The sequence below is a fragment of the Somniosus microcephalus genome, unplaced genomic scaffold (genome assembly GCF_052327205.1).
Source record: "Somniosus microcephalus isolate GS21.2 unplaced genomic scaffold, FLI_Smic_1.0 unresolved_chr3, whole genome shotgun sequence".
Classification (NCBI taxonomy): Eukaryota; Metazoa; Chordata; class Chondrichthyes; order Squaliformes; family Somniosidae; genus Somniosus; species Somniosus microcephalus.
In genome coordinates, this window is record NW_028225181.1 from 21,252,121 (window position 1) to 21,270,388 (window position 18,268).

General features: G+C 59.9%; 1 protein-coding gene across 3 annotated transcripts in view; it reads right to left on the bottom strand.

Moving 5' to 3' along the window:
• Window positions 1–2,444: 2,444 nt before the first annotated feature.
• LOC147091295 (tyrosine-protein phosphatase non-receptor type 6-like) overlaps window positions 2,445–18,268 on the bottom strand; it is a 154,830-nt gene continuing 139,006 nt past the window's right edge. For all 3 annotated transcript variants that reach the window (XM_085976714.1, XM_085976712.1, XM_085976713.1), the window contains one exon: window positions 2,445–6,108. The gene's annotated coding sequence lies outside the window, so the exon portion shown is untranslated. The remainder of the gene's footprint in view (window positions 6,109–18,268) is intronic.

Below are 18,268 nucleotides of genomic sequence, written 5' to 3' on the forward strand. Positions count from 1 at the left end.
GTACTGCCCCTCCGACAGTGCAGAGCTCCCTCAGTACTGCCCCTCTGACAGTGCAGCGCTCCCTCAGTACTGCCCCTCCAATAATGCAGTGCTCCCTCAGTACTGCCCCTCTGACAGTGCAGTGCTCCCTCAGTACTGCCCCTCCGACAGTGCAGCACTCCCTCAGTACTGCCCCTCTGACAGTGCAGCGCTCCCTCAGTACTGCCCCTCGGACAGTGCAGCTCTCCCTCAGTACTGCCCCTCCGACAGTGCAGCGCTCGCTCAATACTGCCCCTCCGACAGTGCAGCGCTCCCTCAGTACTGCCCCTCCGACAGTGCAGCGCTCGCTCAGTACTGCCCCTCCGACAGTGCAGCGCTCCCTCAGTACTGCCCCTCCGACAGTGCAGCGCTCCCTCAGTACTGCCCCTCCGACAGTGCAGCGCTTCCTCAGTACTGCCCCTCGGACGGTGCAGCACTCCCTCAGCACTGCTCCTCCGACAGTGCAGTGCTCCCTCAGCCCTGCCCCTCTGAAAGTTCAGCGCTCCCTCAGCACTGCCCCTCCGACGGTGCAGCACTCTCTCAGTACTGCCCTCCGACAATGCAGCGCTCCCTCAGTACTTCCCTCTGACAGTGCAGCGCTCCTTCAGTACTGCCCCTCCGACAGTGCAGCGCTCTCTCAGTACTGCCCTCCGACAATGCAGCGCTCCCTCAGTACTGCCCTCTGACAGGGCAGCGCTCCCTCAGTACTGCCCCTCTGACAGTGCAGCGCTCCCTCAGCACTGCACCTCTGACAGTGCAGCTCTCCCTCAGTACTGCCCCTCCGACAGTGCAGAGCTCCCTCAGTACTGCCCCTCTGACAGTGCAGCGCTCCCTCAGTACTGCCCCTCCAATAATGCAGTGCTCCCTCAGTACTGCCCCTCTGACAGTGCAGTGCTCCCTCAGTACTGCCCCTCCAACAGTGCAGCGCTCCCTCAGTACTGCCCCTCTGACAGTGCAGCGTTCCCTCAGTACTGCCCCTCGGACAGTGCAGCTCTCCCTCAGTACTGCCCCTCCGACAGTGCAGCGCTCGCTCAGTACTGCCCCTCTGACAGTGCAGCACTCCCTCAGTACTGCCCCTCCGACAGTGCAGCGCTCCCAGGAGCTCTCCCTCAGTACTGCCCCTCTGACAGTGCAGCTCTCCCTCAGTACTGCCCTTCGACAGTGCAGTGCTCCCTCAGTACTGCCCCTCTGACAGTGCAGTGCTCTCTCAGTGCTGCTCCTCTGATAGTGCAGCACTCCCTCAGTACTGCCCCTCTGACAGTGCAGCGCTCCCTCAGTACTGCCCCTCCGACAGTGCAGCGCTCCCTCAGTACTGCCCCTCCGACGGTGCAGCGCTCCCTCAGTACTGCCCCTCTGACAGTGCAGCGCTCCCTCAGTACTGCCCCTCTGACAGTGCAGCACTCCCTCAGTACTGCCCCTCCGACAGTGCAGCGCTCCCTCAATACTGCCCCTCCAACAGTGCAGCGCTCCCTCAGTACTGCCCCTCTGACAGTGCAGCGCTCCCTCAGTACTGCCCCTCGGACGGTGCAGCACTCCCTCAGTACTGCCCCTCTGACGGTGCAGCTCTCCCTCAGTACTGCCCCTCCAACATTGCAGCGATCCCTCAGTACTGCCCTTCGACAGTGCAGTGCTCCCTCTGTACTGCCCCTCTGACAGTGCAGCACTCCCTCAGTACTGCCCCTCTGACAGTGCGGCGCTCCCTCAGTACTGCCCCTCCAACAGTGCAGCGCTCCCTCAGTACTGCCCCTCCGACAGTGCAGCGCTCCCTCAGTACTGCCCCTCCAACAGTGCAGCGCTCCCTCAGTACTGCCCCTCTGACAGTGCAGCGCTCCCTCAGTACTGCCCCTCTGACGGTGCAGCTCTCCCTCAGTACTGCCCCTCCAACATTGCAGCGATCCCTCAGTACTGCCCTTCGACAGTGCAGTGCTCCCTCTGTACTGCCCCTCTGACAGTGCAGCACTCCCTCAGTACTGCCCCTCTGACAGTGCGGCGCTCCCTCAGTACTGCCCCTCCAACAGTGCAGCGCTCCCTCAGTACTGCCCCTCTGACAGTGCAGCGCTCCCTCAGTAGTGCCCCTCGGACGGTGCAGTGCTCCCTCAGTACTGCCCCTCCGACAGTGCAGCGCTCCCTCAGTACTGCCCCTCCAACAGTGCAGCACTCCCTCAGTACTGCCCCTCCGACAGTGCAGCGCTCCCTCAGTAGTGCCCCTCGGACGGTGCAGTGCTCCCTCAGTACTGGGGAGCTGGAGAGTGTCGGGCCTGGGATTTTGGGTCTTGACTCTGACTCTCAGTGCTAAGTGAGTGTGCTGGCCACTGAGTCACGGATGACACCCAAAGACGTTTATATAAATTCCTGAGCTTCCTTTCTATAATTAGTAGCATTACCTTCACAGTATCTGTAGCATAATTTGAAGCAATCATGAGCCATTCTTTTTGGAAAGAACATTTAATTTAATATAAACAGGTATAAAAACACACACACACTCAGTCTTGGTTACTTGTAAAAGCAAGCATTATGGGGAGTCACCTTTTAAGGTTGGGGCAGTGGTTTAAAACTGGGCAATGTCTAATTTTTTATTCAATCATTCTCGGGATGTGGGTGTTGCTGGAAAGGCCAGCATTTATTGCCCCTCTCTAATTGCCCTTGAGAAGGTGGTGGTGAGCCACATTCTTGAACCACGACAGTCCGTGTGGTGAATGTGCTCCTACAGTGCTGTTAGGGAGGGAGTTCCAGGATTTTGACCCAGCGACGATGAATGAATGGCCGATACACTTCCAAGTCAGGATGGTGTGTGACTTGGAGGGGAATTGGAGGTGGTGGCGTTCCCATGCGCCTGCTGCCCTTGTCCTTCGAGGTGGAAGTGGTCGCGGGTTCGGGAGGTGCTGCCGAAGGAGCCTTGGCGAGTTGCTGCCGTGCATCTTGTAGATGGTGCACACTGCAGCCACAGTGCGCCGGTGGTGGAGGGAGCGAATGTTTAAGGTGCCCACCTGTTACGCATCTCTGGTTGCCGACCCTGGTTGGACCTATTCCTGGCGCGGTCATCACATGACCTTCCACCTCCCCACACACTCCTGCCATTGGTCGAACCGACATGTCCATCCTCACGGTGCCCCCGCCATCCCAGCCAATCGGGAAGCCAACAGACTATTGATTACCTGATTGGCCGATTCTTGACTCTCAACAGTCTTTCCCACCCCCAGTCCAATATTTCTATTACGAATAAGCGAGAGCTGACAGAAAATATTAAAAAAATACACACAAGTCTTTCAATGCCCCGCTTATTTTCCTCCTGGCTCCTTGTTGGCCGCAGTGTCCCAGCGCTTAATGTTAGAGACTCCAGGGCAATCCTGTAGATTTGGCAGCCATTATATACACATTGGCCAACCTTCTCTCTCTGTTGAAGGCGGCAAGAGTGAAAAATCCGGGGGGTGGGGTAAACGGGGGGAGGGGAGGCCATTTCGATATCGCCCACCCCACCCCCTGGTGTTTAAATTACCCCCCCCGCTCCCCCCCCCCCCGCTGTTGATATGTGTCTTTTTGTTAGAGGCAGTCATGGAGGCAAAATGGTGGTGAAGAGATATTGAGAGGCGGGCGTTTTTGGGGGACGTGCGAGGGTCATTGCGGGGAGGAGAAGGGTCCGTTTGTAAAGCCCACTCAACTACCTAGAATGACTTCCGTGCCGGTGTTTATCCTCCACACGAGCCACCCCTACTCCATCTCACCCAATCGTTCCATTCCCTTCTCCCTCGTCTGCTTATCCAGCCTCCCCTTAAATGTATCTGTGTTATTCGCCTCAACCGCTCCCTGTGGTAGCGAGGTCCACGTTCTCACCACTCTCTGGGTAAAGAAGTTTCTCCTGAATTCCCTGTTGGATAACGAGAGCCCCTCTCTCTCTTGCCCCTTCCATCACAGAAAGACGGCAATCTCTGAAAGGGGCAGGACATATTGAGAAGACTGTTAAAAAAAAGCACACGGGATTCTGGGCTTTACAAACAGAGGCATGGAGTACAAAAGCAAAATAAGCCATGCTAAAGCTTTATAAAACACTGGGTAAGGCCCCAGCTGGAGTATGGTGTTCAATTCTTGGGCGTCACACTTTAGGAAGGATGTCCAGGCCTTGGAGAGGGTGCAGAGGAGATTTACCAGAGTGGTACCAGGGGATGAGGGGCTTGAGTTACGTGGAGAGACTGGAGAAGCTGGGATTGTTCTCCTTGGAGCAGAGAAGGTTAAGGGGAGATTTACCAGAATGGTACCAGGGAATGAGGGGCTTGAGTTATGTGGAGAGACTGGAGAAGCTGGGATTGTTCTCCTTGGAGCAGAGAAGGTTAAGGGGAGATTTACCAGAATGGTACCAGGGGATGAGGGGCTTGAGTTACGTGGAGAGACTGGAGAAGCTGGGATTGTTCTCCTTAGAGCAGAGAAGGTTAAGGGGAGATTGACCAGAATGGTACCAGGGAATGAGGGGCTCGAGTTACATGGAGAGACTGGAGAAGCTGGGATTGTTCTCCTTGGAGCAGAGAAGGTTAAGGGGAGATTTACCAGAATGGTACCAGGGAATGAGAGACTTCAGTTACATGGAGAGACTGGAGAAGCTGGGATTGTTCTCCTTGGGGCAGAGAAGGTTAAGGGGAGATTGACCAGAATGGTATCAGGGAATGAGGGGCTCGAGTTACATGGAGAGACTGGAGAAGCTGGGATTGTTCTCCTTAGAGCAGAGAAGGTTAAGGGGAGATTGACCAGAATGGTACCAGGTGTGAGGGGCTTGAGTTATGTGGAGAGACTGGAGAAGCTGGGAATGTTCTCCTTAGAGCAGAGAAGGTTAAGGGGAGATTTACCAGAATGGTACCAGGTGTGAGGGGCTTGAGTTACGTGGAGAGACTGGAGAAGCTGGGATTGTTCTCCTTGGAGCAGCGAAGGTTAAGGGGAGATTTACCAGAATGATACCAGAGATGAGGGACTTCAGTTATGCAGAGAGATTGGAGAAGCTGGGGTTGTTCGCCCTAGATCAGAGAAGGTTAAGGGGAGATATAATAGAGGTGTTCAAAATGAAGAAGGTTTTTTTTATTCATTCACGGGATGTGCGCGTCTCTGGCAAGGCCAGCATTTATTGCCCATCCCTAGTTGCCCTGGAGAAGGCGGTGGTGAGCCGCCTTCTTGAACCGCTGCAGTCCGTGTGGTGAAGGTGCTCCCACAGTGCTGTTTGGGAGGGAGTTCCAGGATTTTGACCCAGTGACGATGAAGGATCGGCGATATACTTCCAAGTCAGGATGGTGTGTGACTTGGAGGGGAACTTGGAGGTGGTGGTGTTCCCATGCGCCTGCTGCCCTTGTCCTTCTAGGTGGTAGAGGTCGCGGGTTTGGGAGGTGCTGCCGAAGAAGCCTTGGCGGGTTGCTGCCGTGCATCTTGTAGATGGTCCATACTGCAGCCACGGTGGATAGAGTAGATAGGGAGGGCCTGTTCCCACTGGCGGGAGTCTTGGTAACCAGAGGACACAGATTGAAGGTCATCGGCAAAAGAACCAGAGGGGGAGATGAGGAGAAGTGTTCTTTATGCAGCGAGTTATGACGATCTCAACAGTAACTTTCAAAAGGGGAACTGGATAAATACTTCAAAAGGAGAAAAATGTGCAGGACTATGGGGCAAAAAGCAGGGGGAGTGGGACAAATTGGAGAGCTCTTTCAAAGAGCTGGCACAGGCTCGATGGGCCCCTTCTGTGCTTTAACAGCTGTGTGAATGTGGCCCCCTCAGCTGGGAGGTCAGCTGGGCCTAGCGCGGAGCGGAGCCTGCATAAGGGCTGGTTAGCTGGCAGTCGGTTAAAGGAGCCCTCTCCCCGGGCGGGGTAACGGAGAGGGAGGAGAGCGGGTGGGGGGGGGGGGGTGCACATCGGCCAGGGCAAGGAGCTGAGGGAAAGCGAGGGAGGGATGGTGGGGCGGGAGAGTGGGGGGGGTAAGAGAGGGGAAGGAATAACACTCTTTACGACAAGCATCTGTGAGGCAATCCGTGGTATCCCATCCATCAGCGTGTCTTCCAAAAGCTCTGATCTCAGAGAAACGACGAGACACGGAAAAAGCAGGGCTGGGGATAAGCAAGCTGAAAACAACAGAATAAAAAATTAATAGAACTGGATGTCGGGGAGTGTGAGGCCTAGAAATCCATCTCAGGTGGTGGTGGAAATTGTCCAGTACCGGATCGGCGCCCATTATACCCAGCGCCTGAGATTCAGTTGCAATGACTGCAGTGGATCTGAGTAACAGGTGCTACGAATAACGGGCGGCCCATCCGATTCCGGCCATTTCCCGTCGCCTACATGAGACTGATTTTTAGACCTCCATCTGTAAAAGGGGTCCCTGATGGAGAGACTCCCTCTTTAAATGTGGTCCGTGTTGGGGGACACCCTTTTTAAATCTTACAGCTGGGGGCTGGGAGTGCAGGCTCTGGCCTGTGAGAGAGGCAGGGAGCTGGGAGCAGAGGCTCCGGCCTGTGAGAGAGACAGGGAGCTGGGAGTAGAGGCTCTGGCCTGTGAGAGAGGCAGGGAGCTGGGAGTAGAGGCTCCGGTCTGTGAGAGAGACAGGGAGCTGGGAGCAGAGGCTCCGGCCTGTGAGAGAGACAGGGAGCTGGGAGTAGAGGCTCCGGTCTGTGAGAGAGACAGGGAGCTGGGAGCAGAGGCTCCGGCCTGTGAGAGAGACAGGGAGCTGGGAGTAGAGGCTCTGGCCTGTGAGAGAGGCAGGGAGCTGGGAGTAGAGGCTCCGGTCTGTGAGAGAGACAGGGAGCTGGGAGCAGAGGCTCCGGCCTGTGAGAGAGACAGGGAGCTGGGAGTAGAGGCTACGGCCTGTGAGAGAGGCAGGGAGCTGGGAGTAGAGGCCTGGCCTGTGAGAGAGACAGGGAGCTGGGAGTAGAGGCTCCGGTCTGTGAGAGAGACAGGGAGCTGGGAGTAGAGGCTCCGGTCTGTGAGAGAGACAGGGAGCTGGGAGTAGAGGCTCTGGTCTGTGAGAGAGACAGGGAGCTGGGAGTAGAGGCTCCGGCCTGTGAGAGAGACAGGGAGCTGGGAGTAGAGGCTCCGGCCTGTGAGAGAGACAGGGAGCTGGGAGTAGAGGCTCCGGTCTGTGAGAGAGACAGGGAGCTGGGAGTAGAGGCTCCGGCCTGTGAGAGAGACAGAGAGCTGGGAGTAGAGGCTCCGGTCTGTGAGAGAGACAGGGAGCTGGGAGTAGAGGCTCCGGCCTGTGAGAGAGACAGGGAGCTGGGAGTAGAGGCTCCGGCCTGTGAGAGAGACAGGGAGCTGGGAGTAGAGGCTCTGGTCTGTGAGAGAGACAGGGAGCTGGGAGTAGAGGCTCCGGCCTGTGAGAGAGACAGGGAGCTGGGAGTAGAGGCTCCGGCCTGTGAGAGAGGCAGGGAGCTGGGAGTAGAGGCTCCGGTCTGTGAGAGAGACAGGGAGCTGGGAGTAGAGGCTCTGGTCTGTGAGAGAGACAGGGAGCTGGGAGTAGAGGCTCCGGCCTGTGAGAGAGACAGGGAGCTGGGAGTAGAGGATCTGGTCTGTGAGAGAGACAGGGAGCTGGGAGTAGAGGCCTGGCCTGTGAGAGAGACAGGGAGCTGGGAGTAGAGGCTCCGGCCTGTGAGAGAGACAGGGAGCTGGGAGTAGAGGCTCCGGCCTGTGAGAGAGACAGGGAGCTGGGAGTAGGGGCTCCGGTCTGTGAGAGAGACAGGGAGCTGGGAGTAGAGGCTCCGGTCTGAGGAGAGTGACAGAGAGCTGGGAGTAGAGGCTCCGGCCTGTGAGAGAGACAGGGAGCTGGGAGTAGAGGCTCCGGCCTGTGAGAGAGACAGGGAGCTGGGAGTAGAGGCTCCGGTCTGTGAGAGAGACAGGGAGCTGGGAGTAGAGGCTCTGGTCTGTGAGAGAGACAGGGAGCTGGGAGTAGAGGCTCCGGTCTGTGAGAGAGACAGGGAGCTGGGAGTAGAGGCTCTGGTCTGTGAGAGAGACAGGGAGCTGGGAGTAGAGGCTCCGGCCTGTGAGAGAGACAGGGAGCTGGGAGTAGAGGCTCTGGTCTGTGAGAGAGACAGGGAGCTGGGAGTAGAGGCCTGGTCTGTGAGAGAGACAGGGAGCTGGGAGTAGAGGCTCTGGTCTGTGAGAGAGACAGGGAGCTGGGAGTAGAGGCTCCGGCCTGTGAGAGAGACAGGGAGCTGGGAGTAGAGGCTCTGGTCTGTGAGAGAGACAGGGAGCTGCGAGTAGAGGCTCCGGTCTGTGAGAGAGACAGGGAGCTGGGAGTAGAGGCTCCGGTCTGTGAGAGAGACAGGGAGCTGGGAGTAGAGGCTCCGGCCTGTGAGAGAGACAGGGAGCTGGGAGTAGAGGCTCCGGCCTGTGAGAGAGACAGAGAGCTGGGAGTAGAGGCTCCGGTCTGTGAGAGAGACAGGGAGCTGGGAGTAGAGGCTCCGGCCTGTGAGAGAGACAGGGAGCTGGGAGTAGAGGCTCTGGTCTGTGAGAGAGACAGGGAGCTGGGAGTAGAGGCTCTGGTCTGTGAGAGAGACAGGGAGCTGGGAGTAGAGGCTCCGGCCTGTGAGAGAGACAGCTGGGAGTAGAGGCTCTGGTCTGTGAGAGAGACAGGGAGCTGGGAGTAGAGGCTCCGGCCTGTGAGAGAGACAGGGAGCTGGGAGTAGAGGCTCCGGCCTGTGAGAGAGACAGGGAGCTGGGAGTAGAGGATCCGGTCTGTGAGAGAGGCAGGGAGCTGGGAGTAGAGGCTCCGGCCTGTGAGAGAGACAGGGAGCTGGGAGTAGAGGCTCCAGTCTGTGAGAGAGACAGGGAGCTGGGAGTAGAGGCTCCGGTCTGTGAGAGAGACAGGGAGCTGGGAGCAGAGGCTCTGGTCTGTGAGAGAGACAGGGAGCTGGGAGTAGAGGCTCTGGTCTGTGAGAGAGACAGGGAGCTGGGAGTAGAGGCTCCGGTCTGTGAGAGAGACAGGGAGCTGGGAGTAGAGGCTTCGGCCTGTGAGAGAGACAGGGAGCTGGGAGTAGAGGCTCCGGTCTGTGAGAGAGACAGGGAGCTGGGAGAAGAGGCTCCGGCCCGTGAGAGAGACAGGGAGCTGGGAGTAGAGGCTCTGGTCTGTGAGAGAGACAGGGAGCTGGGAGTAGAGGCTCTGGTCTGTGAGAGAGACAGGGAGCTGGGAGTAGAGGCTCCGGCCTGTGAGAGAGACAGGGAGCTGGGAGTAGAGGCTCCGGCCTGTGAGAGAGACAGGGAGCTGGGAGTAGAGGCTCCGGTCTGTGAGAGAGACAGGGAGCTGGGAGTAGAGGCTCCGGTCTGTGAGAGAGACAGGGAGCTGGGAGTAGAGGCTCCGGTCTGTGAGAGAGACAGGGAGCTGGGAGTAGAGGCTCCGGCCTGTGAGAGGGACAGGGAGCTGGGAGTAGAGGCTCCGGTCTGTGAGAGAGGCAGGGAGCTGGGAGTAGAGGCTCCGGCCTGTGAGAGAGACAGGGAGCTGGGAGTAGAGGCTCCGGTCTGTGAGAGAGACAGGGAGCTGGGAGTAGAGGCCTGGTCTGTGAGAGAGACAGGGAGCTGGGAGTAGCGGCTCCGGCCTGTGAGAGAGACAGGGAGCTGGGAGTAGAGGGCTGGTCTGTGACAGAGACAGGGAGCTGGGAGTAGAGGCTCTGGTCTGTGAGAGAGACAGGGAGCTGGGAGTAGAGGCTCCGGTCTGTGAGAGAGACAGGGAGCTGGGAGTAGAGGCTCCGGCCTGTGAGAGAGACAGGGAGCTGGGAGTAGAGGCTCCGGTCTGTGAGAGAGACAGGGAGCTGGGAGTAGAGGCTCCGGTCTGTGAGAGAGACAGGGAGCTGGGAGTAGAGGCTCTGGTCTGTGAGAGAGACAGGGAGCTGGGAGTAGAGGCTCCGGTCTGTGAGAGAGGCAGGGAGCTGGGAGTAGAGGCTCTGGCCTGTGAGAGAGACAGGGAGCTGGGAGTAGAGGCTCTGGCCTGTGAGAGAGACAGGGAGCTGGGAGTAGAGGCCCCGGTCTGTGAGAGAGACAGCGAGCTGGGAGTAGAGGCTCCGGTCTGTGAGAGAGACAGGGAGCTGGGCGTAGAGGCTCCGGCCTGTGAGAGAGACAGGGAGCTGGGAGTAGAGGCCTGGTCTGTGAGAGAGACAGGGAGCTGGGAGTAGAGGCTCCGGCCTGTGAGAGAGACAGGGAGCTGGGAGTAGAGGCTCCGGCCTGTGAGAGAGACAGGGAGCTGGGAGTAGAGGCTCTGGTCTGTGAGAGAGACAGGGAGCTGGGAGTAGAGGCTCCGGCCTGTGAGAGAGACAGGGAGCTGGGAGGAGAGGCTCCGGTCTGTGAGAGAGACAGGGAGCTGGGAGTAGAGGCTCCGGTCTGTGAGAGAGACAGGGAGCTGGGAGTAGAGGCTCCGGTCTGTGAGAGAGACAGGGAGCTGGGAGTAGAGGCTCCGGTCTGTGAGAGAGACAGGGAGCTGAGAGTAGAGGCTCCGGTCTGTGAGAGAGACAGGGAGCTGGGAGTAGAGGCTCTGGTCTGTGAGAGAGACAGGGAGCTGGGAGTAGAGGCTACGGCCTGTGAGAGAGACAGGGTGCTGGGAGTAGAGGCTCTAGCCTGTGAGAGAGACAGGGAGCTGGGAGTAGAGGCTCCGGCCTGTGAGAGAGACAGGGAGCTGGGAGTAGAGGCTCCGGTCTGTGAGAGAGACAGGGAGCTGGGAGTAGAGGCTCCGGTCTGTGAGAGAGACAGGGAGCTGGGAGTAGAGGCTCCGGCCTGTGAGAGAGACAGGGAGCTGGGAGTAGAGGCTCCGGTCTGTGAGAGAGACAGGGAGCTGGGAGTAGAGGCCCCGGCCTGTGAGAGAGACAGGGAGCTGGGAGTAGAGGCTCTGGTCTGTGAGAGAGACAGGGAGCTGGGAGTAGAGGCTCTGGTCTGTGAGAGAGACAGGGAGCTGGGAGTAGAGGCCTGGTCTGTGAGAGAGACAGGGAGCTGGGAGCAGAGGCTCCGGCCTGTGAGAGAGACAGGGAGCTGGGAGTAGAGGCTCCGGTCTGTGAGAGAGACAGGGAGCTGGGAGGAGAGGCTCCGGTCTGTGAGAGAGACAGGGAGCTGGGAGTAGAGGCTCCGGTCTGTGAGAGAGACAGGGAGCTGGGAGTAGAGGCTCCGGCCTGTGAGAGAGACAGGGAGCTGGGAGTAGAGGCCTGGTCTGTGAGAGAGACAGGGAGCTGGGAGTAGAGGCTCCGGCCTGTCAGAGAGACAGGGAGCTGGGAGTCGAGGCTCTGGCCTGTGAGAGAGACAGGGAGCTGGGAGTAGAGGCCTGGTCTGTGAGAGAGTCAGGTAGCTGGGAGTAGAGGCTCCGGCCTGTGAGAGAGACAGGGAGCTGGGAGTAGAGGCTCCGGTCTGTGAGAGAGACAGGGAGCTGGGAGTAGAGGCTCTGGTCTGTGAGAGAGACAGGGAGCTGGGAGAAGAGGCTCTGGTCTGTGAGAGAGACAGGGAGCTGGGAGTAGAGGCTCCGGTCTGTGAGAGAGACAGGGTGCTGGGAGTAGAGGCTCCGGCCTGTGAGAGAGACAGGGAGCTGGGAGTAGAGGCTCTGGCCTGTGAGAGAGACAGGGAGCTGGGAGTAGAGGCTCCGGCCTGTGAGAGAGACAGGGAGCAGGGAGTAGAGGCTCCGGTCTGTGAGAGAGACAGGGAGCTGGGAGTAGAGGCTCCAGCCTGTGAGAGAGACAGGGAGCTGGGAGTAGAGGCTCCGGCCTGTGAGAGAGACAGGGAGCTGGGAGTAGAGGCTCCGGTCTGTGAGAGAGACAGGGAGCTGGGAGTAGAGGCTCTGGTCTGTGAGAGAGACAGGGAGCTGGGAGTAGAGGCTCCGGCCTGTGAGAGAGACAGGGAGCTGGGAGTAGTGGCTCCGGCCTGTGAGAGAGACAGGGAGCTGGGAGTAGAGGCTCCGGCCTGTGAGAGAGACAGGGAGCTGGGAGTAGAGGCTCCAGCCTGTGAGAGAGACAGGGAGCTGGGAGTAGAGGCTCCGGCCTGTGAGAGAGACAGGGAGCTGGGAGTAGAGGCTCCGGCCTGTGAGAGAGACAGGGAGCTGGGAGTAGAGGCTCCGGCCTGTGAGAGAGACAGGGAGCTGGGAGTAGAGGCTCCGGCCTGTGAGAGAGACAGGGAGCTGGGAGTAGAGGCTCCGGCCTGTGAGAGAGACAGGGAGCTGGGAGTAGAGGCTCCGGCCTGTGAGAGAGACAGGGAGCTGGGAGTAGAGGCTCCGGCCTGTGAGAGAGACAGGGAGCTGGGAGTAGAGGCTCCGGTCTGTGAGAGAGACAGGGAGCTGGGAGTAGAGGCTCCAGTCTGTGAGAGAGACAGGGAGCTGGGAGTAGAGGCTCCGGTCTGTGAGAGAGACAGGGAGCTGGGAGTAGAGGCTCTGGCCTGTGAGAGAGACAGGGAGCTGGGAGTAGAGGCTCTGGTCTGTGAGAGAGACAGGGAGCTGGGAGTAGAGGCTCCGGCCTGTGAGAGAGACAGGGAGCTGGGAGTAGAGGCTCTGGCCTGTGAGAGAGACAGGGAGCTGGGAGTAGAGGCGCCGGCCTGTGAGAGAGACAGGGAGCTGGGAGTAGAGGCTCCGGCCTGTGAGAGAGACAGGGAGCTGGGAGTAGAGGCTCCGGCCTGTGAGAGAGACAGGGAGCTGGGAGTAGAGGCTCCGGCCTGTGAGAGAGACAGGGAGCTGGGAGTAGAGGCTCCGGCCTGTGACAGAGACAGGGAGCTGGGAGTAGAGGCTCCGGCCTGTGAGAGAGACAGGGAGCTGGGAGTAGAGGCTCCGGTCTGTGAGAGAGACAGGGAGCTGGGAGTAGAGGCTCTGGCCCGTGAGAGAGACAGGGAGCTGGGAGTAGAGGCTCCGGCCTGTGAGAGAGACAGGGAGCTGGGAGTAGAGGCTACGGCCTGTGAGAGAGACAGGGAGCTGGGAGTAGAGGCTCTGGTCTGTGAGAGAGGCAGGGAGCTGGGAGTAGAGGCTCTGGTCTGTGAGAGAGACAGGGAGCTGGGAGTAGAGGCTCAGGTCTGTGAGAGAGACAGGGAGCTGGGAGTAGAGGCTCCGGTCTGTGAGAGAGACAGGGAGCTGGGAGTAGAGGCTCCGGACTGTGAGAGAGACAGGGAGCTGGGAGTAGGGGCTCCGGTCTGTGAGAGACACAGGGAGCTGGGAGTAGAGGCCTGGCCTGTGAGAGAGACAGGGAGCTGGGAGTAGAGGCTCCGGCCTGTGAGAGAGACAGGGAGCTGGGAGTAGAGGCTCTGGTCTGTGAGAGAGACAGGGAGCTGGGAGTAGAGGCTCTGGTCTGTGAGAGAGACAGGGAGCTGGGAGTAGAGGCCTGGTCTGTGAGAGAGACAGGGAGCTGGGAGTAGAGGCACCGGTCTGTGAGAGAGACAGGGAGCTGGGAGTAGAGGCACCGGTCTGTGAGAGAGACAGGGAGCTGGGAGTAGAGGCTCTGGTCTGTGAGAGAGACAGGGAGCTGGGAGTAGAGGCTCCGGCCTGTGAGAGAGACAGAGAGCTGGGAGTAGAGGCTCCGGCCTGTGAGAGAGACAGGGAGCTGGGAGAAGAGGCTCCGGTCTGTGAGAGAGACGCGGAGCTGGGAGTAGAGGCTCCGGCCTGTGAGAGAGGCAGGGAGCTGGGAGTAGAGGCTCCGGTCTGTGAGAGAGACAGGGAGCTGGGAGTAGAGGCTCTGGTCTGTGAGAGAGACAGGGAGCTGGGAATAGAGGCTCCGGCCTGTGAGAGAGACAGGGAGCTGGGAGTAGAGGCTCCGGTCTGTGAGAGAGACAGGGAGCTGGGAGTAGAGGCTCCGGTCTGTGAGAGAGACAGGGAGCTGGGAGTAGAGGCTCCGGTCTGTGAGAGAGACAGGGAGCTGGGAGTAGAGGCTCCGGTCTGTGAGAGAGACAGGCAGCTGGGAGTAAAGGCTCCGGTCTGTGAGAGAGACAGGGAGCTGGGAGTAGAGGCTCTGGCCTGTGAGAGAGACAGGGAGCTGGGAGTAGAGGCTCCGGTCTGTGAGAGAGACAGGCAGCTGGGAGTAGAGGCTCCGGCCTGTGAGAGAGACAGGGAGCTGGGAGTAGAGGCTCCGGCCTGTGAGAGAGACAGTGAGCTGGGAGTAGAGGCTCCGGTCTGTGAGAGAGACAGGGAGCTGGGAGTAGAGGCCCAGGTCTGTGAGAGAGACAGGGAGCTGGGAGTAGAGGCTCCGGCCTGTGAGAGAGACAGGGTGCTGGGAGTAGAGGCTCTGGTCTGTGAGAGAGACAGGGAGCTGGGAGTAGAGGCTCCGGTCTGTGAGAGAGACAGGGAGCTGGGAGTAGAGGCCCAGGTCTGTGAGACAGACAGAGAGCTGGGAGTAGAGGCTCCGGCCTGTGAGAGAGACAGGGTGCTGGGAGTAGAGGCTCTGGTCTGTGAGAGAGACAGGGAGCTGGGAGTAGAGGCACCGGCCTGTGAGAGAGACAGGGAGCTGGGAGTAGAGGCTCCGGCCTGTGAGAGAGACAGGGAGCTGGGAGTAGAGGCACCGGCCTGTGAGAGAGACAGGGAGCTGGGAGTAGAGGCTCCGGCCTGTGAGAGAGACAGGGAGCTGGGAGTAGAGGCTCCGGTCAGTGAGAGAGACAGGGAGCTGGGAGTAGAGGCTCCGGTCTGTGAGAGAGACAGGGAGCTGGGAGTAGAGGCTCCGGCCTGTGAGAGAGACAGGGAGCTGGGAGTAGAGGCTCTGGTCTGTGAGAGAGACAGGGAGCTGGGAGTAGAGGCTCCGGCCTGTGAGAGAGACAGGGAGCTGGGAGTAGAGGCACCGGTCTGTGAGAGAGACAGGGAGCTGGGAGTAGAGGCTCCAGTCTGTGAGAGCGACAGGGAGCTGGGAGTAGAGGCTCCGGCCTGTGAGAGAGACAGAGAGCTGAGAGTAGAGGCTCTGGTCTGTGAGAGAGACAGGGAGCTGGGAGAAGAGGCTCCGGTCTGTGAGAGAGACAGGGTGCTGGGAGTAGAGGCTCCGGCCTGTGAGAGAGACAGGGAGCTGGGAGCAGAGGCTCTGGCCTGTGAGAGTGACAGGGAGCTGGGAGTAGAGGCTCCGGCCTGTGAGAGTGACAGGGAGCTGGGAGTAGAGGCTCCGGTCTGTGAGAGAGACAGGGAGCTGGGAGTCGAGGCTCCAGCCTGTGAGACAGGCAGGGAGCTGGGAGTAGAGGCTCCAGCCTGTGAGAGAGACAGGGAGCTGGGAGTAGAGGCTCCGGCCTGTGAGAGAGACAGGGAGCTGGGAGTAGAGGCTCCGGTCTGTGAGAGAGACAGGGAGCTGGGAGTAGAGGCTCTGGTCTGTGAGAGAGACTGGGAGCTGGGAGTAGAGGCTGCGGCCTGTGAGAGAGACAGGGAGCTGGGAGTAGAGGCTCCGGCCTGTGAGAGAGACAGGGAGCTGGGAGTAGAGGCTCTGGCCTGTGAGAGAGACAGGGAGCTGGGAGTAGAGGCTCCGGCCTGTGAGAGAGACAGGGAGCTGAGAGTAGAGGCTCCGGCCTGTGAGAGAGACAGGGAGCTGGGAGTAGAGGCTCCGGCCTGTGAGAGAGACAGGGAGCTGGGAGTAGAGGCTCCGGCCTGTGAGAGAGACAGGGAGCTGGGAGTAGAGGCTCCGGCCTGTGAGAGAGACAGGGAGCTGTGAGTAGAGGCTCCGGCCTGTGAGAGAGACAGGGAGCTGGGAGTAGAGGCTCCGGCCTGTGAGAGAGACAGGGAGCTGGGAGTAGAGGCTCCGGCCTGTGAGAGAGACAGGGAGCTGGGAGTAGAGGCTCCGGTCTGTGAGAGAGACAGGGAGCTGGGAGTAGAGGCTCCAGTCTGTGAGAGAGACAGGGAGCTGGGAGTAGAGGCTCCGGTCTGTGAGAGAGACAGGGAGCTGGGAGTAGAGGCTCTGGCCTGTGAGAGAGACAGGGAGCTGGGAGTAGAGGCTCTGGTCTGTGAGAGAGACAGGGAGCTGGGAGTAGAGGCTCCGGCCTGTGAGAGAGACAGGGAGCTGGGAGTAGAGGCTCCGGTCTGTGAGAGAGACAGGGAGCTGGGAGTAGAGGCTCCGGTCTGTGAGAGAGACAGGGAGCTGGGAGTAGAGGCTCCGGCCTGTGAGAGAGACAGGGAGCGGGGAGTAGAGGCTCCGGCCTGTGAGAGAGACAGGGAGCTGGGAGTAGAGGCTCCGGCCTGTGAGAGAGACAGGGAGCTGGGAGTAGAGGCTCCGGCCTATGAGAGAGACAGGGAGCTGGGAGTAGAGGCTCCGGCCTGTGAGAGAGACAGGGAGCTGGGAGTAGAGGCTCCGGCCTGTGAGAGAGACAGGGAGCTGGGAGTAGAGGCTCTGGTCTGTGAGAGAGACAGGGAGCTGGGAGTAGAGGCTCTGGTCTGTGAGAGAGACAGGGAGCTGGGAGTAGAGGCCTGGCCTGTGAGAGAGACAGGGAGCTGGGAGTAGAGGCCTGGTCTGTGAGAGAGACAGGGAGCTGGGAGTAGAGGCTCCGGTCTGTGAGAGAGACAGGGAGCTGGGAGTGGAGGCTCCGGTCTGTGAGAGAGACAGGGAGCTGGGAGTAGAGGCTCCGGCCTGTGAGAGAGACAGGGAGCTGGGAGTAGAGGCTCCGGCCTGTGAGAGAGACAGGGAGCTGGGAGTAGAGGCTCTGGTCTGTGAGAGAGACAGGGAGCTGGGAGTAGAGGCTCCGGTCTGTGAGAGAGACAGGGAGCTGGGAGTAGAGGCTCCGGCCTGTGAGAGAGACAGGGAGCTGGGAGTAGAGGCTCCGGCCTGTGAGAGAGACAGGGAGCTGGGAGTAGAGGCCCCGGTCTGTGAGAGAGACAGGGAGCTGGGAGTAGAGGCTCCGGTCTGTGAGAGAGACAGGGAGCTGGGAGTAGAGGCTCGGGCCTGTGAGAGAGACAGGGAGCTGGGAGTAGAGGCTCTGGTCTGTGAGAGAGACAGGGAGCTGGGAGTAGAGGCTTCGGTCTGTGAGAGAGACAGCGAGCTGGGAGTAGAGGCTCCGGCCTGTGAGAGAGACAGGGAGCTGGGAGTAGAGGCTCTGGCCTGTGAGAGAGACAGGGAGCTGGGAGTAGAGGCTCCGGTCTGTGAGAGAGACAGGGAGCTGGGAGTAGAGGCTCCGGTCTGTGAGAGAGACAGGGAGCTGGGAGTAGAGGCTCCGGCCTGTGAGAGAGACAGGGAGCTGGGAGTAGAGGCTCCGGCCTGTGAGAGAGACAGGGAGCTGGGAGTAGAGGCTCTGGCCTGTGAGAGAGACAGGGAGCTGGGAGTAGAGGCTCCGGTCTGTGAGAGAAACAGGGAGCTGGGAGTAGAGGCTCCGGCCTGTGAGAGAGACAGGGAGCTGGGAGTAGAGGCCTGGCCTGTGAGAGAGACAGGGAGCTGGGAGTAGAGGCTCTGGTCTGTGAGAGAGGCAGGGAGCTGGGAGTAGAGGCTCCGGCCTGTGAGAGAGACAGGGAGCTGGGAGTAGAGGCTCCGGCCTGTGAGAGAGACAGGGAGCTGGGAGTAGAGACTCCGGCCTGTGAGAGAGACAGGGAGCTGGGAGTAGAGGCTCTGGTCTGTGAGAGAGACAGGGAGCTGGGAGTAGAGGCTCCGGTCTGTGAGAGAGACAGGGAGCTGGGAGTAGAGGCTCTGGTCTGTGAGAGAAACAGGGAGCTGGGAGTAGAGGCTCCGGCCTGTGAGAGAGACAGGGAGCTGGGAGTAGAGGCTCTGGCCTGTGAGAGAGACAGGGAGCTGGGAGTAGAGGCTCCGGTCTGTGAGAGAGACAGGGAGCTGGGAGTAGAGGCTCCGGTCTGTGAGAGAGACAGGGAGCTGGGAGTAGAGGCTCCGGCCTGTGGGAGAGACAGGGAGCTGGGAGTAGAGGCTCTGGTCTGTGAGAGAGACAGGGAGCTGGGAGTAGAGGCTCTGGTCTGTGAGAGAGACAGGGAGCTGGGAGTAGAGGCTCTGGTCTGTGAGAGAGACAGGGAGCTGGGAGTAGAGGCTCCGGCCTGTGAGAGAGACAGGGAGCTGGGAGTAGAGGCTCCGGTCTGTGAGAGAGACAGGGAGCTGGGAGTAGAGGCTCCGGTCTGTGAGAGAGACAGGGAGCTGGGAGTAGAGGCTCCGACCTGTGAGAGAGACAGGGAGCTGGGAGTAGAGGCTCTGGTCTGTGAGAGAGACAGGGAGCTGGGAGTAGAGGCTCCGGCCTGTGAGAGAGACAGGGAGCTGGGAGTAGAGGCTCCGGTCTGTGAGAGAGACAGGGAGCTGGGAGTAGAGGCTCCGGTCTGTGAGAGAGACAGGGAGCTGGGAGTAGAGGCTCCGGCCTGTGAGAGAGACAGAGAGCTGGGAGTAGAGGCTCTGGTCTGTGAGAGAG